Genomic DNA, 26,189 nt, shown 5'->3' with positions numbered 1-26,189 from the left:
GAGCAGGTTTTGATTTCCTGCTGCTAACGCGCCTTATTGCATGATCTTATTGCCTATCTGGCTGATAGTTGAGAATGTTGCGGTGTGGTGTTGTTGCTGATTTTCGCTCGGGAACGCCTACTCTGCATCTCATTAGCGATAGTTGCCGGGGTCATCTGTGGAGATGTTTTTGGAGGATGCTATCACCAGAACACTGGTGATATGGGCTGTTAGCACCAGCTTGTGAATGGGGCGATACATTTATCGCGCCTTTGGCTGCGGTAAAGTGCTGATAAGTCGGTGATAGCACCTCGAGAATATGCCCCCTCATGTCATGAGTTTGGCAAACTAAAAATATAAAAACAAGTATTTAGAGAGAGTGGGCTTTTGCTCAGTCCGATCAGTCATAGACTTCAGTGCTTTTTATGTGTTAGACAGTTTTTGATGGGCTGTCCCTCAAGCTCACATCATTCTGAGAATGGTTATATTGTGTCACTAACTTTACATTGAGTACCCTATTGTGGCCATTTGCCTTCCCACCCACTCCACAAGCCAAGAGCTGCGTGACACGGCTGCTGGTCCCCTCCAAGTCTCCTTAACCTCCCACATTTGAAGCACAGTATAGCGCTGAGATCCACCTGAGCTCTGCTAATATCATTGTTTCCCTGTCATGATTGTTACGTTGGTTCCTGTTCGGCTGCATCTGCCAACACAGAACTGGAGCTTCGGTACACGCACCGATGTGCTTAATTTGAGCAGGTGGTTGCCCATAGGGCTCACCGTCACTCAATTTGGAGATTGGAACTGATTTTTTCTGATGGAACATTTCCTGAGAGCAAGAGAGGGAAAACACACAAAGGGAAGGAAAAGAAAAAGAAAAAATCGTCATAAAGGGAGAAAGTAAGAACCTGCTAAAGGGAAATAAAGGGGAAGAGTGTGTCTGGTAGTCCATTAAAGAGGCAAGAGGTGGATTCCAGATAGTGCAGCCTTGGTATGCTGCACGCTGGGTCCGGGTACGGGTTTCTGAGCAGAGCTTCAAACAATGGGATTTATTCTTTAACAAATTAAGCACTGCACCAATGTCTTGCCTTGCCCAATGCAGAGCTGCTAAACGTCAGTTTTATGCATATGAGGCACAGAGAGAGGTGTCCCCCTCATCCTCCACTGTGCTCAGTACTTTGAGTAAGAGAGCATTAGATCCAGTACTGTGCTGTGCATTTCCTTTCATGAAACTTTTCCGTAACACTGAGCACGAGTTTGGGCCGCTCAGGGCTGATGGAAGCTCTAACATAAACAGCACGGGCAGTGGGACGCTGTGGAGGGAGGCGTGCTTTCCTTGATGAGAGTGACCAGATAAGAGAAAGCGGCAAGGTGTGTTTTACAGCTCTTAGTGGCAGAACAGCATATGGAAGAGTTTTTATTCCAGGAAAATGTGGACATGCTGAAGTTTAGAAAATCATCAGCATAGGCCCGATTTATATCTTGGTGTTATGTCTGTTGCGACGTAGTTTCCATACCATCAAGACTGTGGTCCACCTACCAAATTTAGAAGTGAGCAGACCTTAGGTTCAATCACGGTGGAGACTACTCCTTCTCTGCCGCGATTAAACCCTTCCGAGAGGCTGCAGAGTGGAGGCCGTCAGAGGCTGACCTCTAATTTTACCCACCTGGTTTAGATGGGTGGAATTAGAAGTCAGTTTTCACTGCCCATCACTGCCAGGAAAACCCGGGCAGAAAGGGAGAGAACTCCTATGGTGAGGGGAAGCATTGTTTTTTTATTTTTGAAAATAAAATCCCATTTTGGGATTTTCTTTTTAAAAATAGCAAAAACCAAAACAGCCTGGCACATGGCTCTGTAATGTTGACGGCGCTGTGGACCAAACTTTAAACTGCTCTGACAGGAACCGGCGTGACAGCGGTTCCTTCTACTGCTGTGGAAAATACCACCAGCTCGTAGGTCATTTCTAAATTTGACTGGCCTAGTAGTCTCAGTCTGGAGGAGGTTAAGAGCCCCGCCATGCCAACGGAGATTATTTAGTCTGTCAAACCATAAATCGGGCCCCATGTTTGGCGCTCTGCATGTAATACGCCCTTTAAAAAGTAAAGCAATTGAATTGTCTTGCAAGTAACTTTAAAGGCCCATCTGCTTATTGCACGATGGAGAAACGTATGTCCTGGTATGTCAAGTAATCATGTAGATATGTAAAGACATCCTTTGATCTCAAAATATCATGGCAGGTCTGACTCTTACTACGGAGACAGTAGATCACCATTTCTTTTTTGCCTTCTCAGTGCACCAGTATTGGGGCTCAGTAGTTACTCTAGGGTGCTTACCTGCTTATTTTTGTGTAGCACTAATACTGCTATACAGTCAGTTTTCACCACCTCCAAATGAGGCTGTTTAAACATCCTAGAAACAGGGAGATATATTGATTTGTTGATGAATACACACTATGACAAAGTAAGATAGCTGTGATCAAACACCAGTGTGAACCTTAATTTTATTGCAAAACCCTGGTAGACCCTGACCTGTTGAAGCATTCATGGCCTGAGGATAAGCCTCCACCATTGAGCCTTTGGATCTTTTGTAAGCCCACTGCACTGCATGGCTAGTTGAAGGCTGCTAATGCCCTGTGATATAGTGTTCTTTAAAGCGGTGAGTCTTCAATTCTTCCCTATATTGGAGCAGAGTTTGGGCAGTCCTAATAGATATGGAGATGTTGTTTCAGATCTTGCGTGGATAGATGAAAAGGCCTGCCGTCTTGTTTTTTGTTTTTTAAATTTCTGAGGGCCTGATTTAGAGTTTGGCAGGAAGGTACACAAATGGAACAGAAATCCTGTCCGCCTTATTACAAGTGCATTATTTCCTAATATACTTCTAATCAGGTGGATGGGATTTCTGTCCTGTTTTGGCAGACTAGCTGTCTTCCAAACTCCATATCAGGCACTTAGGGCCTGATTTATATTACAGCGGACAGGATATTCCATCTCACACATGATGGATATCCAGTCTGCTGTATTACAAGTGCATTGCATTCTATCGTATGGCATTTGTAAAACTGGGACAGAACATACGTCATGTTTGTGATGGAGTACCCTGTCTTCCGAAATATAAATCAGGCACCTAGTCTGATTGTGTCCTGACGTAGGTGTGCTGAGCACCACCAGAAAAACTGAGCTTATATGCAAGATAAGTGGGGTGCTGGTCATTATGACTTTGTTAATGATGCAGCTGGTTTTGAAGAGGTAGCGGGCTGGCACGGGGAGTTAATGAAGTGGTCCTTCCCTCGTTGATATCACATGTGGCCTACAGCAAAGAGCTACCTGCGATTGGATCTCAGGCTCCACATAGTTGCAGAGCTGGTAGTTAATACTTGAATGGTGATTCAGAAGAGCTCTATAACCATAGTGCTGTTCTCGCCTTATAATAGTCAACGTATTTCCTTGAATATCTTTTGAGAGTGCTTTCAGGTGTGCATTGCGCTTGCGCCGAAGTTAACTTACCTTGTGCGAGTAGCATTTGAACGTTTAATTAGGTCCTATTGGACTGAGTTCTAACTAAAGATGTAATGCACATCTGCTTCAAGAAGGTTCACCTTACCAGTTACCAGCTAAGCTGTCTCAGACTGTCTGGCACTCTAATCTTGAGATGATTTATGATTTGGAGCGGTTTATGATCTCATTGACAGGGGCATAGCAACGTTTAATTGAACGTAGTGCATGCAAGAAAAACTGTTACTTGACAACTGACTGGTCAGGAAAATTCTGAAATGATCAGGGTTCACTGGATGCTGCAGGACTGTGTGATCTGGTGCAACCTCACCTGCAGCTGCTTGAACTATTGGTAGACCCATTTTTCAAAGGGGGTGAGGCTTCTTCTAGCATGTTTTTTAATGGTAGAGAGGCTGGTGCAACAGTTTTTGTTGGCGCATCCTCAAATTACCTCCTTCTTCAAAGATTCCCTCACTACCACCCTCCGATGGTGCCCTCATCTCTCCTTAGCCCTTCTTTCATATTTATTTATTTTATAGCTCTACTTAACCCAATGTAGACTGTCTAAGCACCCTATATCACAGACAAATGATACAGAGAAAATGAGTCATACAAGTGTGTAAATCAATGTATAGGAAATGTTACTTAAAACAATGAGGGCTACGAGGTGTAGGAGTCACATGTTTTCCATACTGGTAGGCAATATATGCTTGGTCTGGTGAAATGAAGGGGCAGATTAACTAGGTTTTTATGATGTGCAGTAACCACATTGTTGTTGGTCTCTCCTTCGGTGCTGGCATACCTTAGGCTGCCCTGAGTCAATGCACACACTCTTGCACGACAGTGCAAAGATGTTTGCGTGATGATACAAGCTTGGGTTTTTTACTGGAAGGTACTCTTTCAGCACAAAATTACATGCTTTGCAAAAGGTAACACTTTCCCACTTTGTATGTGTACTGTACAATGCACCACACATGCAAAGTTGGAAAGTTTGTAGAAAAGACATCCTTTCACTTTACACCGTGCTTGAGGATGCAACATGTTTATGCCAACTCATTTCTTCCAAAGTTAGTAGATAAGGATTAGTGTAAAAATACATGGATGAGTGTATGGGGACATCCATTTACCATTCATGTTATGCCTCTGTGACGTAAAGCATCACTTTGTGCTACTTTGTGTAACTTTAATCCGGGGGTGCTCCTATTGCTTCAGATCACTCCTCAGTGGTCCACCAAAAGTCAGGACGTTAACCCACCTGTGCAGAGTCACAGGTGCCATGGTTAAGCGGGATAGGTGCGGGATAGAAGTAGAGCAGCGAAGGTTCGTTCCTATTCCTCTACCATCTTGGCCTCACCATCAATGCATTTTTGGGTGGAATCGATTAGGTCAGCTGTATTTTACAACCATTAAATTCAGAAGCTTATGTTAAATTAGAATAAGCAATCCCTTATTTACGTAGTATGCGATTGGGATTGTGGGGCATCTCTATATGGCGCTCTGAAGGGTGCTCTGCTAGCTAGTGCCCTCCACAAACTAAATCACCTTCAAACCCTAGGAAATGGAGAAATGTATACCTCACTTAGTTTGAGCAGCCACTCATCAACCAGCCTCCATACCCCAACAGATAAAGGCATCCCGTCAAATTTTGATGATTCAATCTGACCACCCAGCATCTTGGCTGTGCGATCAAGATTTTGAAGGTGTTTAGCATGCCAGTTTGTACTTCCAAAGATGGTTGACTGGCCAAGATGAGGTGAGAGAGCAGAGAGGAAATCTCCTCCAGGCTAAAGTATATATATGATGGTGAGCATTCCTCCTCCCTCTACCCGCTTGCCTATGCACTCCAGACTAGGTTTAGGTGCATCTGAGTGGAACTGCCGTGATCTTCCAGGAAAAAAGAAGAAAGCTAGATTAGCATGGCACAATGTAGTGGTCCCATCCTTGGATCCAGGATCACTGTCCCATATTGCCTCATAGAATACAAATAAAAAGGTCACCTTATTGGATTTAGTGGTGAACAGCTAAATTACTCAGTTACTACGATACATACATCAACTATCAGTAGCCATACTTAAACAGGTGAAATCTAGCCCTCATGTGGGGACACTCATCAGATACTGGTCAGGGCAGATATTTTTGATTTATTGTCTGACTGCTTCATTACCAACATCAAACGATCTCTCTGAGAACAAAGGTAAGCCTTGTCTGATGAGTAACATAAATATACTCTACAAATGAATGTAATTAACACAAACTTGAAAAATATACACTAATGAAAAATTCCATCTTTGACTGCTACTTTAATTTTAAGGGTTTTGATCTCTTAACATTAAAATGTTGCCTCAGTTATCTTTCAATCAAATGGAGGTTGCACAATAGCTACAACACAACTTAACCAGCCTTGATCTTAAACATACATTTAATGACAGCATACATAATCAAAGCTGCTATCCAATTTAGAGTTGAGACTGCCCTGCCCATGTTCATGCAATCTGAAGACACCATACAAAAGCAAGCATTATGATCTGGACCAGGATGGTTATTATTGACTCACATACACAGTTATCAATTTATCACTGAATCTCAGCCCTTAGATGTACACCTGTCAGACTTTGTTCCAACAGAAATATTGTAGACTTCTTGTCAGAAACATCACTTACTCAGAATAACTGACATATTTTGTTTAATTCCAATGAAATTTCACATACTGTTGTGTGAAAACAATAAGCAAGTTAAATACACCCCAGACACTGTCTAACTACTACCTCACTTCAACAAACAAGGCTAACACATAGGAGGCCAAACAAATAAAAAATACGAACTAATTTTGCTACACACTATATAACCACTCACAGAATCTTCCAACTGAGACACACCACCCCTTCACAAGAACACAAGTCTCCTTCACCCTTTACCTGGAGTTATGAATAATCTATTTTTAAAGGCAAAATCTCTTTGACCTACAAATTCTCTCCGCCCCAACCAAGTACCTCTCCAACAAGACCAAAACAATATTCTCTGACAAAAATATTGAGTGCACTTTAATTCTACTATAATGAGCATCTCTAATTTACCATTTCATACACCATTTGATCCTCAGCTGTGGACCAATGAGATACTTCTGGGTCATACAGAATAGATAAGTCTACCAACAGAAACTCATATGTCCAAAAATATTATCCTTGATCTCTTAGCATCTTTAAATGACTGGAAACATTCCTGGGTCTGCAGTGAAATTCTACAATTGCTTATCAACACCCACTTGGCATGGAAAAATCTATTGCCATGCGCACTCTCATCACTGAAAAATAATGTAATGAACTGAGTTTCACAGAAACTAGGTCTGATGGTGATTCTGCTGCAGTTTTCAATTACCTTATCCCATTAGGATTTAAGTTGTTTTTATAGAAACAGAAGGACATTTTGTCATGTACTACATGGATGATATGCCCTGTGAATAAAGCACACACAAATGTATTCATCATTAAAACGTTTGGGCACATGTTGCTATATTACCAGGAACAACTTCTTTATCGTGGCAACAACATAACATAACATAACACCTCCAAGAAACAATCCCAATCCCCTAAAATGAAATCCTCAACTTGGTCTTACTCCCTAAACAATTAGCACAAAGCATTGTGTTAATTGCTGATTTCAACATGTTGCTAAGAAAACTGAAAAACAAAGTCATAACAGACCTAATAAAAAATATGTGGGAACTGGGCTCAGTCAAATTGTTAATGGACCGACAAAGAGAACAAAGGTACATTTTTTAGTTAATGGTCACTCAAAATATTGAATATGTCAATGTGCAGGTTCAACTAAAGATTCAGATATATATCACCTTCGGAATACTCTTCTTTGGTATAATGCTCAACCATATAAAGGATGTGAAGACAATATTCAACTCCACTGCTCTCTGAAAGAGCTAATTAAAGCCAAATTTAAATAATTCTAGATTTCAACAGAACCCATATCAACACATCACATTAATCCAGATGTACATCCAGAGAAAATACATCACATAAAGAATTCTGTTCTAAATATTAAATAAATGAAAAAAAAACAAGCAAGGTTTTAAAACCTTTAACAAGGTCTTCAAACATGAACCCTTATTTCTAAAAAGAAAAACCTTATCTTTGAAAAACAGTGGCATAAATTGCAGTTCAATGCTGAGAAAGCATCATACAATAGATGCAGAAGAGACATTTGTAAATTGAGTATAAGCTTCCGTTGCAAAAGGTTTGATGCAGTTGTAAACCAAACCAAAGAAATCCTCAGTATCTACCATGACCAGATGAACAGACGTGCTATAAAAATACCCAATGATCATCAGCACAATATTGCAAGGACATGTTGCAGATTTTTTCAAACAAAAATACACTCTTCTGGCACTCATTTGAAAACCACCCACAACCCATCTGCCTCCCACTTCAGCGCAATCATTATTCTCTAGCTTACACTGAGAATATAATCAGAGTAGCTTCTGAGACCAAAGTATCTACCATGTACATATCCTGTAATCTGCAAGAACAAATCCATCCTACTCTCTGATCTAATATCACCACTTTGACATGCACCTCAATTTTGACGGGCTTAGTCCCTAGCCAAATGAAACACACAATAATCTTCTGACTTCTATAGAAACTCACGGCAGACTATCAAGTCCTGGCCAGCCATCGCCCAATTTCTGGCTTCCAATACCCCACCAATGCCTCACCAGACACTTTGCATGAGTAATACAAAATCTACTACAAGACTACATGGATCACAATGAGTTGCTCTATAACCCGCAGTGAGGTTTATGATGTTACAGAGAGATTGAGTAATCTCTTTCTGACATCTGAGATTAGTTCCTCAACTCTTGATGAGAGACAGCAAGTAGTCTTCTAGTCTTCTGGGTCTCTTGGGAGCCTATGCAACTACTGATAATGATAGCCTGCTTCTTGGATTGGGCAATTTTTTCAAGCTATAGATTGTTGTTTTAAAATGTATTAGATAATATGCAATTGTCCATGGAGACTACAGAAATTACCTGTTGGGAATTTGTGAGCAATGTCAGTATCTGGTTAACGCCTGCTCCTATATAATTACTAGCGACAGAGCTTGCTTCAGCTGACAGGCGATCATTGCTACAGGCAGAGCTTGTCTCAGCCAACAGACCAGGATAAGATCCACTTTCTGATGTATGGCTAAAACACGCAAATATTCGTGCCCCTGTATCACAAACAGGGGCTGCAACAACACTGCCTATTGTCTAGACAAAGAACAAAAGGAGTTGAGGAAAAGCCTCTAGTAGCTTGGCACAGAGAAGTCAGGCGTAACTTAGAGGCAATTTGTAAAGTATTTGTGCAATACTTCAAGCAGCAATAAAGTGCAAAACACTACATAAAAAGGATCCCATCCAAGTTTGAAAGAAATAGTTATTTCTAATAAATAAAACAAGGCCAAAACGACAACAATCTAATCAGTAGAACCAGAGACATGGAATTTTAAAGATTTTTGTAGAAATAGTGCCAAAAGGTGAAAAGTGCAACTGTGGATATCTGGTCGTGCCGGAAGGGGACAAAGTCATAAATTCAGGCCGACCGTGATGGAGGGCAGTCTAGCTACAAAGACCCAGTTAGGCCCGATGAACAAAGTACCTTAATTCCTGGTTGGCAGAGCGTTGTGAGGGTCAGAGTCGACGATGTGATGCATTGGTTCCGAGATGTGGTGAGGCTGCAATGCAAGGTCCTGCATTATTGCCGATGGTCTTGTCGATGAGCGCTTGCAATGCAAAGTACTACGTTGAGGATGGATTGCACAGTTGGGCGATGTGCCAGTTCCCTAGAGCTGTGAAGCTACAATGTCGAGTCATCGACGGATGCGAGGGCCTGTGCAGAGGATGCGTCACACAGTGACGGTTCCGATGAGGCAACAGGCTGTGATGTGGGTGTTTGCAACAGAACCGATCCATGCAGCAGTGGAATGGCATTGCTTCTGCTCGGGGTTGCTCGGTGCAGTAAAGAGGATGTGTCAGTTCCACTGGATCCACAGAAGCTGACATGGCACCTTAGGCCCACTTCCAAGGGTCCAGGATTGGAGTGGCACCACTTGACTGAATAGACTTACAGATGGTAGAGTCTGGATGCTAGGGTCGAGGTTGTTGGGCCTTCTGTCCCTGAGGCTCAAGTCAGAAGGCCAGCAAGTAAGCCCTTAGAGTCACTCTGGAGTACTAGATTCAACAGGCCCAGTCCTTCTCGCCTAGGCACAGGGGCAGCAGGTCAGCACAGCAGGGCAGCAGTATCTTCAGAGCAGCACTCCAGCAGAGTTGGCAGTTCTTTCAGCAGTAAAGCAGTCCTTCTTCCATGCAGGTTATCCACAGGCCTAGAAGTGTACTGAAGAGTTGGTTTAAAGGTCCAATACTTATACCCAGTTGTGCCTTTGAACTGGGGGAGAAGCTTCAAAAGCTTTCCTTTTAAAGTCCACAGGCATACTGCCTTCCCAGTCCTGGCTCCAGACTAAATACAGAGGTAATGCATCCCTTTGTGTGAAGGCAGGAGACAGCCTATTCAAGTGTAAGGAGTGGTGTGTCTGCTCTGCCCTCCCATCCCGCCAGTGATGGCCCATCAAGGCACACCTAAGTTGTATATTTTTGTTTGGCTGTCTGGGAGGCATACACAAAGCCTAACTGTCAGCGTCAACCAGTCATGTGACCCACAGAGGCTGCAGGCACTTACTAGCTAATGGTGAAAATGCCAACTTTTTAAAAGTGGCATTTTCAAAATTGTATTTTAAAATTCAACTTCATCACAAGTGAGGATTTTTCATTTTGATTCCAAACACACCAAACATGAACTGGTTACCTGTTGCCATTTGGAAATTACAGCTTATTAAATGTAAAAAGGCAACTCCAGTGTTAATGTTATGGGAGAGGTAGCCCTCCCAGTAGAGAAAAATTAATTTTAGAATTTTTTCTACAAGGACATGTAAAACTTAAAAGTACCTGTCCAACTTTGCCCTCTGGGCTGTCTAGGGCCTACTCTATAGGTGATCTATATGTATTAAAAGGGAAAGTTTGGACCTGACAAAATTATTCTTTTGCCAGTTTGAAATACACAGGCTGAAATGACAGGCCTGAGACATGTTTTAAGTGCTACTAAAGTGGGTGGCACAATGAGAGCTGCAGGCCCATGACTAGCATTTCATTCACAGGCCTCAGGGCAAAGGAGTGCCTCTTTACCAGGAACTTAAAAGTAAATTAAATATACTAATGGGGTACACGCCATTTGTGCCACATTTTAATGAGAGAGCACAGGCTAGTTAGCACTAGTTAGCAGTGGTAAAGTGTGCAGAGTCCTAAAGCCAGCAAAAACAAAGCCAGCAAACCAGAAGGGTTGAAGACAAAATGTGAGGGGTGAATCCACACCAAGGATGCCAAGTCTAACAATGTCATAACACATTTTTACAGTGGCAGTCTCTCTGCTGCATCAGTTATATTGGTATGATGTTAGAAGCTAATTGTTCTCAATGAATGACTTAATTCATTCTGAGGCATATTTTTCTGTCCTATTGCAAAGACAATGATGGCTTGTGAGAGGTTTAGACTTTTTAAAATATGTGTTTATTCAGGTTTCATTATGCAGACTTTACACAAAGGGATATTTTTCACTCATGGCAGGTTTAGACATGTAGATTTGTCTCTGACTGGCATTTCTTTAGAAGCAGGGTTAATTAAACAGACTTTATAGAAATTTAGAGCAGATTCCATTTCTAAAATAAAGGTTAGTTATTTTTAAATAGCAGTTGTGAAAGTTATTTTTAATCATTGTCGTCAGACCAAACTCATCACAGTAAAGAATTGGTTCCAGTTCAGTAATTGCTTTGGTTAATTATTCATTGCTAAAAAGTAGCCACTTTTAGGGTGGTCTCCCCTAGTTTTTCATTTTTAGTTGGGGCTCACCTGGTAGTCTCTTTTACTCTAACACTAGGTCGCGGCTATCCAGTGCCCTGTCTAAGAGCTCTGACCCCTAAAACATGTCAAAATTAGCTTAAAACCTGAGTCACATATTTAACTTTCTTATAAGACCGGGGTATATGGTCCTGTAAAACAACCCCGGCATGGAAAGTTACATGCCACTTTTAGACCTCAACACCTATTGTGCTATTCATAAAGTGGGAGTGAAAACATGAATTTAGGCCTATGCTATGTCGCCTGATAGCAGCAGCTTGAACCCTGCTCCAGACCTGTCAAAATCACCCTTTAGACAGGAATAAAATAATTTAAAATATTAAATATGTCACCCTTAAATGCACCCGGCTGCCACACATTGTAGGATGCATATTTTAAGACTGTAACATGTGTGGTATTAGAAATGGCATGTTACCCCAGTGATGATGCCCAAAAAGACATTGTCACTGGTCAGGCTGGAGTTGGCAAATAGGAAAAGTCAAAGCGGACATTATACACTTTATTCTATAACGTTTTACCTGTAACAGCTACAAAATCCATTCAAATAAATGTTTATATTTAACAAAAACCCAGTCTCCTGGTAAAGTTAGACATATATTAAAGCTATATTAAAGGTATGGTGTTAAAGGTATGGGAAATCTTACCTTTACACTTATTATGTTTCCTGTTTAGGCCAATGTAGTGAAGCAGCTAATTTCTTACATTGTCCTATTCTTTACACTTACACAGCAGTAACCTTTTGCACATACTACATGCGTGACAATGTTGGATTAGTTTCTATGAAACTAAACTTGTTTACACATCTAGCTTTGCACTACATTATGCCCTGAACATCATGTACAAGGTCTATTTTCAGACTATGTACAAATATCATCTCTGTCTTCACCCACGGGGCGACTGGGCTATCTGCATATCCATTCCTTCACTAATCTATAGGCACATCGCTTGGCTGTTTTCTATTATGAAAAGATGAGCATCCTGTTAGATCAGGAGATGAGGCACTTCAACTGACATCAATGGTTCCTGCATGCTGAGAGTTCATCATGCAGTGGTCTGACATCCCCGTGAGGGGGTGTGCAGTTTGTAACCAAGACGGGCTCCTACATTCTTTTTCACCAGGGTTGGCTCCTCCCTTGGGGGGATTCTTGGCTCTACACCTGCACACAGGCTAGGTACAGTCAGAGTAGGGTTTGCATAGTAGGAGCACACTCGATTACTGTCTTGTTTTAAATGCCTGCATATATACACTGTTTTAGCACCATGGAAGAACTATATCTACTATCTACACTTTTGGTGCTTGTAATCCCTTTCATGTGCTTCTGTCTATTAATCATTGCAGCACACGTATTTTATACATGAATAAAGTCTTGAAAATGTCCCACTGTGTACTCTCTGTATACTTCTCTGAGTATAAGTGAGCATGAGTGACTGAGCAAAAGGTTCTGTACTGTTTCCACGATTCCTGAGAGGTCAGGGTTGTCATGTTCAGTGGCTGCCAGAAACCATTTGCTTCCTGGTAAGTGTAAGGGGGCTTATGGTGGCACTGTGAGCTAGCTTGTCTGTAGGCAACATATCCTGTGGGAATATCCATAACCAGTCTAGACACTAAGCTCTTAGTTTATGTTGTCCAACAAATGTGCAGATCCTACGGATTAGTAAGAACTATGACACACTGTCCGAAGCTGTTGGAAGCAAATTTGTGTTAGCTCGCCAGCAACTGCTCAGCCCGTACATGGTGTGAATTAGGTGTGAATACTATTCCCAGATCAGGGACAATGACCTGGGAGTGAAAAGGTGTTTTCTTCCCCTGGCTGGAAGACAAGTTTTCAGGGATGTAGCTTTGTGTGGTGGGGGGGGGGGGGCAGGGGGGAGAGGTTTTAAGTGGTAGTTGAGATGAGGGTTCTGAGTCAGGTCTGTATTTGTTTGTGTTGTTTTTTTCTTCATGAGTCAAGAATGAAAGACATTGTAGTGTAGTACCGACTTCCTTGCTTCTACAAATTATGTGAGCCTATGCACATATTTTATGTCACAGAGCCTACCATTTCTTTATTATAACATATGAGCGCACTTTTAAATACTTGACTTAAGGTTGTGCACTGTACAAAAACCTCATATATTTTTTTTAATAAACTGTGATGTTGCGCAATCTATAAAGAAAGATCGAGGCCACATTTAGGGTTTAAAGACTATTGACTTGCTTCTTAGTTAACTTATGGCATTGTCATTGGGGCGAGCCATGAATGTTTCTAAAAGCAATTTACATCACTTTTAATAAATGTCTGTCTATTCAAAGATGTAATTTGATGGACTTATGTGAAAGTCTTCCGCTTATCAAAGAACTACACTTTTTTAAATTTTGAAGGTATTGTATTATATTTTCACATTATGTTTCTTGCATTATATACATGCCAAACGTGTACATGGCTCGGCTTGTGCACATACTCTTAGACCCAAGCCAGATCAGTGGGTCTAGTCTGGCTCAGCTTGCCCTAATAATTTCCCTACGCGCCCTCCTCTATATGCAACTTGGGCTTTGTACATGTGGCCGTCCACCCTGCAAACCAATGCTTTTTTGTTTGGGAAATTTGAGATTCACAACCCGCTTCCAACAACCCATCAGATACCCATGCTCAGCCATACTATTACATGAACACACACCTAGTACCTGCAAAAGTCAAACTGGAGGTCTGGCATGCTCCCACATTGCAACTACAACCTGGAACAACATCCTGCTACACATCAGGTCCTCCTCCTCGCTTCTTAAATTCCGCAAGAAGCTGAAGGCCGGGATCTTAGACTAATTCTCCGAGGGTGATTCACTACACCCTTAAGCCCTCGCCTATACACCTACCCCAACACCTGGATACCCTACCAGTTAATAAGCCTAACTTCACCAATCTACATAACATAACTGTCACTTGATAAAGTGATTTGCAAAAGGCGAGGACTAGAAAAATTGAGCCCTGCCACATGCACCGGTTTTACAACTCTACCATCAAGACTTCTTGTAGCAGGGACGAAGAAGAGTGTGTGGAGTATTAAACATGAAAGAGGTGATGGAATGAATGCTTGCAAATATTCTAACCAGTGGCAAACAATAGCATTCTAACCCACTGTTTTTTGGCCCACTTTACTAATCTGGACAGAAGACCATGTAATGCAAATCAGTACTGACACGGTTCCTCATGTGAACAGTGCATTCTGAACCATAGTCATCTCACCCCAGCACCCTGCAGCCCACTGGTATTTTAGATGGGAAATTTGAGATTCACAGCCGCCCCTCCAATCCCATAAATCTCACTGAATGAGCTACACCCCCGCCAGTTTGATTGGGCCCGGGAACTTAATTACTCATAGGATTCTGCCCTGTCACAAGCAAGTGTTAAGTGACTGTTGAAAAGGCCTCAGCTTTGGTTCCTCTACTCAGGCTGTCACTGTTAGACCTGGCACCTTGGCGTGAGTTTCCCTTCCACTTTTTGATGGTGTGCCTCGACTGTTTTGCTGGTGTTGTCCGCTCAGGGCACTGCGCCACGGCTAATCCGTGCCGCAGTGCAAGTGCTCCCGAGGTAAAGTGTACCTGTAATTGATGTCCATGATTGGGTTATTGGATTCATTGTCAGTCCCCAGTAAAGTGCACCAGGGGTGCCAGGGCTTGTGAATGCCAATGCTGCTGGTGGGCTTGCAGCGCTGGTTGCGCCACCCACGGAAGCGGCCTTGTAAAGTGTGTCTAGGGTCTGCCACCGCAGACCCTGTGCGCGGTCCGGGACCGTCGCGCTGACTGCGCAAGTGCCCCCACTTGCCAGTCCCTAAACCTTCCCTTACCTACATATTAGCCACCCCTCTGGTAGGCCCAAGGGCAGGGTGCATTGTAGGCATAAGGTAGGACATGCCCTGATGTGTGTGGCCTGTCTTAGTAGTGAATTACAGCCATTCCCGTTCTTCACTATTGAAGGCTACCTGCTCTCCATAGGCCAGAATGGGCTGCCGGGATCACGCCAACGCTGTGACCCCAGTGGACTCAGAGAGCATGGTAGAAGTGTCAAGTTTAGTATGCCTGAACTCAGAATAATAAAATACTTCTTGTAGTCAAGTTTATTTTAATATCCTGGGTTTGTAAATACTACTTTTAGAAAGTTAGTATTTACTGACCTGACCATCTCAGTCCGCCTCTGCTGTGTGTATGTGTTCTGCCTGGCAACAGTAAGGAGCAGGGTTGGGGAATCCCCAGAGACAGGTTGGCTGCCAGGTGGTGGGTAGAGAGGTGACACCTGGATGGGTGGGAGGAGTACACCTTGACTCTTGAATAGACCTGTGCTCTGCCACCACAAAGCCGGCGCCACCCCCTGTGGGGCGGCTGATGTCTCTGCCCTGCTGCTGAAAGGAAAGAGCAGAGTCACCATAACAAAGTGCTCCAGAACTGGACTGAGCCAGGCCTAGGCCCCCTGGCGCTAAAGAACAAAAGAATCATGGTATAAAAGTAGGAGCCTGGCTCCTAAGAAATCAGAATCCTGTTTACCACAAAGAACCTCTGCCCGACTAGAAGGAGAAGAAGACGCTGGAGGAGCTGGCCTGCTGCTTGCCTTGCTGAGAAAGGAGAGGAAGAGACTTACTGAAAAGACTTTGCTACTTTGTGCTTGAACATTCTCCAAGGGCTTGATCTGAGCTTGTCCCCTGAACTGAACCCCAGGACCAGTGGGTTCTCTGTGCTTTTGCTCGTCCTCCAATTCGAGCCGTGTGTGCATCCCGCTGGAAAGAGACTGCGCCCCTCATCGCCCCTCCTAGGGCCGTGACACTCAGAAGCTTGCCTGCCTCAAACCCGTGAGAGCCCCGCTCCGTCCAGAGCCGCTCTCTGTCCCCGGGCCAGGCCGCCTGCATCCCTGTCACCGCCTGCTACTGGAGCGCGCTGACCGCGCTATCACCCCTCCCGCCGGAAGCCGTCCGACGACTGTGATCTACGCCGGGTCATCCAGCTGCACTGACTGTGCCCTGCGACCCCGCTTCGCTATCCCCGGACATCTCAGGCCGCGCCGCCCCCGCTGTGGAGACCCTCCTGCACCGCCGTGCTAAAGGGTCGCTGGCCGCGCCTGCCTACGTGCCCACACCTGCTGATTGAGGACCCAAGAACACTTCCCAAGCTGAGAGTCGCACCGACCTGTGCCGACTCTCCACATCACGAAAGAAGTTCCAGTATCGGGCTCGGGGCCCGCAACGCCTTATTTCCCCGTTCGCAGGAGCCGATCTCTGTGAGTACTGGAACCACAAGTAACATTGCAAGAGACTACAAGGTCTCCATTTGAAGCTACGAACAAAGAACATTTGCCTGCTTTACAACCTGGTGGCATAGCGAAAACGTTGTTGGTCTTGTGATAAGTCTGCTGAGATATATATCCTTATTTTTACATAAAGAAGCGTATTTTTATATATATCCAAGTCTGGTGTCCGTTTCTGGGGGGATTGATGTATTTACTGTGTGTATGATTGTAAGTGCTTAACCAACAACGCCTGAGGAATCGACTTGGCTGCTCACGCCACGCACCTAGAGGGTGAGCAAGGGTCATTCGCGAGGGGTTATCCTGCGCCCTGACGTGGAGGAGAGGGTTCCTGCTTGACACAAGGGCAACCTTGCGGCAACCAGAGATCCCCGACTCTAACATTGTTGGCAGCGGTTGGGATTTCGGATTTGCACTTGTAATTTGCATACCGTGAATTATTAATCACCAGATAGTGAGAGCAGACCAAATAACGCAGCCACAGGTTTTTAATTGTTGAACTTTGTTGAGACATCTGACATTACTGCAACCATGCCTGGCTCGCTCTCTGCTGGAAGAGCGCTCTCCGTGATTTCGGGAATAGATGAGGTGGATTGGGAGAGACTGGAAGGCTACACGATGGAGCAATTGAAAGCCTACAGTGTAAAATTCAGAGTCCCCCATGCTGGATTCAAGAGGAAGACCCAGTACACCAAGGCGTTGAGAGCCTGGAAGGAGTCACGAGACCCACGGAATGCGGGGGACATCGTTCCACCCGACAACCTTGAGGAGCCCAGCAGAGTCCGGTCGCCAGAGGAGCTGGCAGACAGGGCAGCCGACAGGGCGCATGCAATGGAGATGGCAAAGTTGGCCGGACAAATGGAAATGGAAAAGCAGAAGTTGGCCCTGGAGGCACAACAACGCCAAATGGATCATGATATAAGATTGAAGGAGTTGGAGCTGAAGGCGAAAAGTTTGGACACCGCTCCTTCTGGTGGCAGCACTCCACCAGCGCAGGTAGAGTCCAAGGTGTACATCCCCAAAGATGTAGTAAAGGAGTATTTTAGAAAGGATGACATAGGGCAGTGGTTTAGAGCCTACGAGGTGGCCATGTCCTCACACCGGGTCCCTGAGAAAGACTGGGGAGCGGGGTTGTGGGGAAGGTTCCTTGCGGAAGGGCGGGACACACTGTTAGATTTGCCCTTAGAAGTCCAGACCTCATACCCCCATATGAAGGAAGCTTTAATGACCAGGTATGGGTTAACTCCTGAGCTATATAGACAGAGGTTCAGGGAGACCAAGAAGATCCCTGAAAGTACGTATGTGGAATATGTGACCTTTTTCTGCAGAGCGCTGGATGGTTGGGTGAAGGGTAGCAAAGTGAATGATTATCAAGGGCTGCTTGATTTAATTGCATGGGAGCACTTGTCCAGTCAATGTTTTCCTGAGCTACGCCAGCACCTGATAGATAGCAAGCTGTCCAACCCGAGGAAGCTTGCTGAGGAGGCGGACCGCTGGCTCAGCACCAGGGTCCACAAGGGTCAAGTGGGAGACTCCGCCAAAGGTGGGCAGGGTCCCCAGCAGAAGAGTGGGGGGGACAAGGGTAAACAGAAGGGGTTCCAAAAAGGCCCCCAAAGTAATTCCCAAGGGAACCAGCAGAAGGGTTCTCAGCCTCCCCCACCCCCGCAGCAGAACGGGGCCCCGACAGGTAGACCTGTTCCAAAGGGGCCCTTCAATTGTTATAGGTGTGGTGACCCGGGTCACATTGCCTCTGATCCTAAGTGTCGCCTGTTTGGTAAGACCGCACCCACTGGTGCTCCACCCCGGCAAGTAGCTAGTGTTAACTTTGGGGAGGAGGTAGCAGTCCAGGAGGGTGGGGGTCCCGGGCAGATGACCCTAGTCTCGCTAGGAGACAGTGAGATGGTCCCTGTAACCTACCTGCCCTCTAACACTAAGAAATATGGGCAAGTAGTGACCATCAATGGAAAGAAGGTTGAGGCTCTTAGAGATACAGGAGCCAGCGTGACCTCGGTGAGGCAACACCTGGTGTCTCAAGAGCAAATTGTACCCAATGCCTACTGTAGGGTTGTCAATGCTGACAACGTAGAGAGTCGTTGTCCAATGGCTCAAGTTCCCTTTGAGTGGGGGGAGGTCTCTGGTACTCTACAAGTCGCTGTGAGAACTGACATGCCTGTAGACTGTCTGCTAGGGAACGACCTGGAGAGTTCCCCTTGGGAAAAGGTGGAGAAGACCACGCATCTGAGGATGGTGGGTCTACCCGACTGGGCGTGCGTGACCACCCGGTCCATGGCAGCCAGTAGGGGTGTTGAGAGGGTCCTGGAGCCTGAGGGAGAGGTCCAGGAACCGGCCTTAGGGAGAAGGCGCAGGAGGCGCGGGAAACCGGCCCCCGAAGTTCCCACGGCCCGGGAGGAAGTAGACCCTGAGGGGGATGCTCTGGAGCCTACCGGGGAACAGATTGCCGAACTGGGAGATCTGCCTGAGCTGACCCATTGGCAGCAAGAAGGAGGTCCCTCCAGGGAGGAATTCTGCAGGGAGCAGAAAGAATGCCCTTCTCTCGTAGGTATGCGGCAGCAGGCTGCAGACCAGGCCAATGGTGTTCAGGCCAAAACACACTACGTGTACTGGGAGAGTGACCTCCTGTATTCCGAGCCTAAGGCTGCTGAACCTGGGTCAGCCCGTGTGCTGGTGGTACCCCAGAAGTTCAGAACCTTCCTACTGGGGCTGGCTCACGATGTGCCTTTAGCAGGACATTTCGGGATGGACAAGACCTATGACAGGCTTGTCACCCACTTTTACTGGCCCCAAATGCATAAGAATTCAGATTCCTACTGCAGAACCTGTCAGACTTGCCAGGCAAGTGGTAAGAGCGGAGGGAAGCACAAGGCTCCTCTGCAACCTTTCCCTGTGGTCGGTACGCCATTCCAACGAGTGGGTATTGATATTGTGGGGCCTCTGGATCCCAAGACAGCCCTGGGCAACAGGTTCATCCTGGTCTTGGTGGACCATGCCACCCGGTACCCTGAAGCCATCCCTCTGAGGACAGTGACGGCCCCCGTGGTGGGACGGGCACTGATGGGAATTTTCTCCCGAGTGGGATTCCCTCTAGAGGTGGTGAGCGACAGGGGGACCAATTTCATATCCACATATATGAAATCCCTGTGGAAGGAGTGTGGGGTAACTTACAAGTTCACCACCCCTTACCATCCCCAAGGAAATGGGTTGGTTGAGAGATTCAACCGAACCCTCAAAGGCATGATCATGGGCCTGGACGGTCCAATGAGGCGTAAGTGGGACGTCCTCTTGCCATGCCTGCTCTTCGCTTACCGAGAGGTGCCGCAGAAGTCTCTAGGGTTCAGCCCCTTTGAGCTTCTGTATCGTCACCCGGTAAGAGGACCTCTGAGTTTGGTAAAGGAAGGCTGGGAGCAATCTCCCAGGAAACCTCCCCAGAATGTATATAGTTACATGCTGGCCTTCCGAAACCAGACTCGGCGTTTCAGGCAACTTGCTGAGGCAAATCTGGAAGCCAGCCAGGAGGAGATGAAGCGGTGGTACGACCGGAATGCCACTCTGGTAGAGCTTCAACCTGGACAAAAGGTGTGGGTCTTGGCCCCAGTGGAGCCGTGTGCACTTCAGGATAAGTGGACAGGTCCATTTGAGGTTGTGGAGCGCAAAAGTCCTATCACCTACTTGGTGGACATGCAGACTCCCAGGAACCCTTTGAGGGTCCTACATGTTAACCGCCTTAAGCCCCACTTAGAGAGGACCGAAGTGGGCATGCTGCTGGCCACTGATGATGGAATGGAAGAGGAGACCGAGCCTCTCCCTGACCTCTTAGTGGCCTCTGAGAAAGATGGGTCAGTGGATGGAGTTAACCTCTCACCCACCCTGACGCCCGAACAACAGGAAGATTGCCGCCACTTGCTGGGACAGTTTTCCGACCGATTCTCCCTGGTTCCTGGTGTCACAGATTGGTGCGTCCATGATGTGGACACAGGAGACAGCTTACCTGTAAAGCACAAGGCTTACAGGGTAACTGACAGGGTCAGAGCTTGCATTAAGGAGGAGGTCTCCAAAATGCTTGCGCTAGGGGTGGTTGAGTCCTCCAGCAGTCCTTGGTCCAGCCCCGTGGTCTTGGTCCCCAAAGCTGCTGCGCCGGGAGCCACACCTGAACTCCGGTTCTGTGTGGACTACAGAGGACTCAATTCAGTAACGAAGACTGACGCGCACCCCATCCCCAGAGCTGATGAGCTCATTGATCGGCTGGGGGCTGCCCGGTTCCTCAGCACGTTTGATTTAACGTCTGGGTACTGGCAGATCGCCTTGACCGATGGGGCCAAAGAGAGGTCCGCATTCTCCACACCAGATGGGCACTTCCAGTTCCGAGTCATGCCATTTGGGATGAAGAATGCCCCTGCCACCTTTCAGAGGTTGGTCAACCAGGTACTGGTTGGGCTGGATGCGTTCAGTGCCGCCTACCTGGATGACATCGCAGTGTTCAGTGCCACCTGGCCCGAACACCTGCGCCACCTTTGGGAAGTGTTGATGGCTCTGCGCCGAGCAGGCCTCACGATCAAGGCAAGCAAGTGCCAGATCGGGCAGGGTTCCGTGGTGTACTTGGGACACCAAGTGGGGAGTGGCAAGGTGGCACCCTTGCAACCCAAAATCGAGACCATCCTGGCTTGGGAACCCCCCAAGACGCAGACCGCAGTGAGGGCCTTCCTGGGGCTCACTGGGTACTACAGGAGGTTTGTCAAGGGCTATGGAACGATCGTTGCCCCCTTGACAGAGCTGACTTCCAAGAAGCAGCCCAGGAACGTGATTTGGACTGACACCTGTCAGAAAGCTTTCGACACCCTGAAGACTGCCATGTGCACGGCGCCCGTGCTCTTGGCCCCTGACTTCTCCAAGGAATTCCTAATACAGACAGACGCTTCAGAGCATGGTGTAGGGGCTGTTCTCTCGCAGATGACTGAGGAGGGCTGGGACCAACCCGTAGCCTTCATCAGTAGGAGGTTACTTCCACGGGAAAGTAGGTGGAGTGCAATTGAGCGAGAAGCATTTGCTGTGGTCTGGGCGCTGAAGAAGCTAAGACCCTACTTGTTTGGGTCTCACTTCCGGGTTCAGACGGACCACAGGCCCCTCAGATGGTTGATGCAAATGAGGGGTGAAAACCCGAAGCTGTTGAGGTGGTCCATCTCCCTACAGGGTATGGACTTTACGGTGGAACACCGTCCTGGTACAGATCACGCCAACGCTGACGGTCTGTCCAGGTATTTCCTCCTTAGTGACGAGGAACCCCCTGGGCAAGGGTAGTTCTCCCCACATTTCAGCTGGAGGGGACACGTGTTAGACCTGGCACCTTGGCGTGAGTTTCCCTTCCACTTTTTGATGGTGTGCCTCGACTGTTTTGCTGGTGTTGTCCGCTCAGGGCACTGCGCCACGGCTAATCCGTGCCGCAGTGCAAGTGCTCCCGAGGTAAAGTGTACCTGTAATTGATGTCCATGATTGGGTTATTGGATTCACTGTCAGTCCCCAGTAAAGTGCACCAGGGGTGCCAGGGCTTGTGAATGCCAATGCTGCTGGTGGGCTTGCAGCGCTGGTTGCGCCACCCACGGAAGCGGCCTTGTAAAGTGTGTCTAGGGTCTGCCACCGCAGACCCTGTGCGCGGTCCGGGACCGTCGCGCTGACTGCGCAAGTGCCCCCACTTGCCAGTCCCTAAACCTTCCCTTACCTACATATTAGCCACCCCTCTGGTAGGCCCAAGGGCAGGGTGCATTGTAGGCATAAGGTAGGACATGCCCTGATGTGTGTGGCCTGTCTTAGTAGTGAATTACAGCCATTCCCGTTCTTCACTATTGAAGGCTACCTGCTCTCCATAGGCCAGAATGGGCTGCCGGGATCACGCCAACGCTGTGACCCCAGTGGACTCAGAGAGCATGGTAGAAGTGTCAAGTTTAGTATGCCTGAACTCAGAATAATAAAATACTTCTTGTAGTCAAGTTTATTTTAATATCCTGGGTTTGTAAATACTACTTTTAGAAAGTTAGTATTTACTGACCTGACCATCTCAGTCCGCCTCTGCTGTGTGTATGTGTTCTGCCTGGCAACAGTAAGGAGCAGGGTTGGGGAATCCCCAGAGACAGGTTGGCTGCCAGGTGGTGGGTAGAGAGGTGACACCTGGATGGGTGGGAGGAGTACACCTTGACTCTTGAATAGACCTGTGCTCTGCCACCACAAAGCCGGCGCCACCCCCTGTGGGGCGGCTGATGTCTCTGCCCTGCTGCTGAAAGGAAAGAGCAGAGTCACCATAACAAAGTGCTCCAGAACTGGACTGAGCCAGGCCTAGGCCCCCTGGCGCTAAAGAACAAAAGAATCATGGTATAAAAGTAGGAGCCTGGCTCCTAAGAAATCAGAATCCTGTTTACCACAAAGAACCTCTGCCCGACTAGAAGGAGAAGAAGACACTGGAGGAGCTGGCCTGCTGCTTGCCTTGCTGAGAAAGGAGAGGAAGAGACTTACTGAAAAGACTTTGCTACTTTGTGCTTGAACATTCTCCAAGGGCTTGATCTGAGCTTGCCCCCTGAACTGAACCCCAGGACCAGTGGGTTCTCTGTGCTTTTGCTCGTCCTCCAATTCGAGCCGTGTGTGCATCCCGCTGGAAAGAGACTGCGCCCCTCATCGCCCCTCCTAGGGCCGTGACACTCAGAAGCTTGCCTGCCTCAAACCCGTGAGAGCCCCGCTCCGTCCAGAGCCGCTCTCTGTCCCCGGGCCAGGCCGCCTGCATCCCTGTCACCGCCTGCTACTGGAGCGCGCTGACCGCGCTATCACCCCTCCCGCCGGAAGCCGTCCGACGACTGTGATCTACGCCGGGTCATCCAGCTGCACTGACTGTGCCCTGCGACCCCGCTTCGCTATCCCCGGACATCTCAGGCCGCGCCGCCCCCGCTGTGGAGACCCTCCTGCACCGCCTTGCTAAAGGGTCGCTGGCCGCGCCTGCCTACGTGCCCACACCTGCTGATTGAGGACCCAAGAACACTTCCCAAGCTGAGAGTCGCACCGACCTGTGCCGACTCTCCACATCACGAAAGAAGTTCCAGTATCGGGCTCGGGGCCCGCAACGCCTTATTTCCCCGTTCGCAGGAGCCGATCTCTGTGAGTACTGGAACCACAAGTAACATTGCAAGAGACTACAAGGTCTCCATTTGAAGCTACGAACAAAGAACATTTGCCTGCTTTACAACCTGGTGGCATAGCGAAAACGTTGTTGGTCTTGTGATAAGTCTGCTGAGATATATATCCTTATTTTTACATAAAGAAGCGTATTTTTATATATATCCAAGTCTGGTGTCCGTTTCTGGGGGGATTGATGTATTTACTGTGTGTATGATTGTAAGTGCTTAACCAACAACGCCTGAGGAATCGCCTTGGCTGCTCACGCCACGCACCTAGAGGGTGAGCAAGGGTCATTCGCGAGGGGTTATCCTGCGCCCTGACGTGGAGGAGAGGGTTCCTGCTTGACACAAGGGCAACCTTGCGGCAACCAGAGATCCCCGACTCTAACAGTCACCAATCCTAGTGGAATGAAAGCTACCTAAGAACAGGTTTTGAGTGAGCACAGAGGAGTGTACTGCTCATTACTCTGGCTACACCTATGGGGGTGGAGCGGGCACTCAGTCTTTGCACAAGACGACAAGGGTTTTGGATTTTAAGGGTGAGAGTGAGAGGCAATGTGGAATTGCTTGCCCTAGGGAAAACAGGCACAGCTTAAAAATTGGGGAGAGCTGCACCCGCAAACTTTTACCTTATTAGTTTGGCATAGCGGAAGAGTCACTACCGCACAAAAGCTGGTGCCAGGCATAAATGTGGCACCACAAGGCACCTCCTCAGAACATTTTCAGCACCAGTGAAAGATTAGAAGTGGACTGGAACGGCTGTCTGTGACCTGAGGAGCCCTGAAGGATTGGACCTGCTCTCTCTTGCAATCAGAAAGTGAACTCCAAGGATTGGCTAATCTTCTGTGTAGCTAAAGGGACACAACAAGCTGCAAGTGGGTCTATCCTGAAATGCCCCAGATGACCATTGGCAACTGGAACTGAACTGGACTTTGTGATTGATCTCTGCCTGACACCCTGAGAGTTTGCAATTGCCCTCTGCTCAGGTCCAGGGGGCCTTAGAAATCTAATCTGATGGTTGTTTGTGCTCTAGAAGAAAGTTTGGAAACTTTGAAAGACTTTTACTCCACAGCTCCATATTCTCAGTGGTATACTCTACCAAAAAATATCAGGCCAACATATCCATAGTGTTCGACTGAATTTCACTCTTGTCCTGAGAAGAGACCTCTAAAAAATGACAAAGTCCCTTTCTGCGTTGGATCTTAGAAGATTTAGGGACCACAAATGAAAACCTTCAGAGTGTTAGCCGAACCAACATGCTTCCATTATCTAACCCTAGTTCCAGAGCAGCAGCTAGAGTTTCAACTTCCATCTGCACTGAGAAGAATTCCAAAGTAAAAAAAAATGACAAATTCCCTTTTTGAATTGGGATTTTTTTTTACTTGTCTACTTCCAGGCTTCAGGGGTGTCAGACCTGGGTTCCATCAAGGTCGACCTCATGCTGCGCCTACTACGACCTTTGCCTACTATTGGTTATTTACTCTTTTGGGCACTATTTTCACTTAAATCCTTTTAAAGTAAATTAGAAGTTGTATGGGATTTTTCAGGGTTCATATGACTCTTTTTGGTTTAAAGGGGTCTAGTCAATATCATTTTGGGTGGCTATATTGTATTTTTCAAAGGTAGAGTAACACTTGTGAGAATTATTTGTGTTGGATAGTGGTAATTCTAGAGTTTCAGCTATGGTGGCTATGGGTATTTTGTTCAACGCTCTTTTGTGGGGTTGAGTACAGTTATAAGATCAGTGTAGTTGAATGCTAAATGAAATATTGAAATTATCAGACCATTCCACTTCAAGAGATTTGTGGTATTTGACATTTGTGAGGTTTGAGAGCATTAGCTCAAGTTTTTTTGCTATTAGCGTCTGACCTATTTCAGTTAATTTTGGACTAGCACTTTCAATAATGACCCGACTAAAAGGTTGTAATTTCCCCTCCAGTTGACGGTGAAATCTCTTACATAAAGAATTATGGAAGAGAGCTTTTGCTAGGAGGTTGTATGTCCATGTACCTCAGCTGCAAAGTTTTTGTTCAGTTAGGGAGGATGGTAAATTACATGTAAGTAAATGGTCTCTGATGGACACAGACTCCATGTGAGTGCCACATATTCAAAAGCCAAGTAATTTAGGCTGTTGGATTACTTGCAATGAAGTACGTATGGTAGATTAGAGGAGTTTCTACATTCAGAAATGTTCTTCTGTCTGCTTTGATAGTGGAATACTTTTGAAGAGCTTGAAGTCTAGGATCATCAATAGTTTGTTATTTAACCAGAGGTCAGTGAGTTAGAGCAATTTTAGACCAGAGTCAATAATAATGTCTG

General features: G+C 46.5%; 1 protein-coding gene across 1 annotated transcript in view; it reads left to right on the top strand.

Moving 5' to 3' along the window:
• LOC146821928 (uncharacterized) overlaps positions 1 to 26,189 on the top strand; it is a 477,592-nt gene that overhangs the window by 77,864 nt on the left and 373,539 nt on the right. The gene's annotated exons all lie outside the window — the stretch shown is intronic.

Source organism: Triturus cristatus, chromosome 6 (assembly GCF_964204655.1).
Source record: "Triturus cristatus chromosome 6, aTriCri1.1, whole genome shotgun sequence".
In the NCBI taxonomy this organism is placed as follows: Eukaryota; Metazoa; Chordata; class Amphibia; order Caudata; family Salamandridae; genus Triturus; species Triturus cristatus.
The sequence above is the reverse complement of the archived record's forward strand: the minus strand, read 5'-3'. Positions and strand labels throughout refer to the sequence as shown.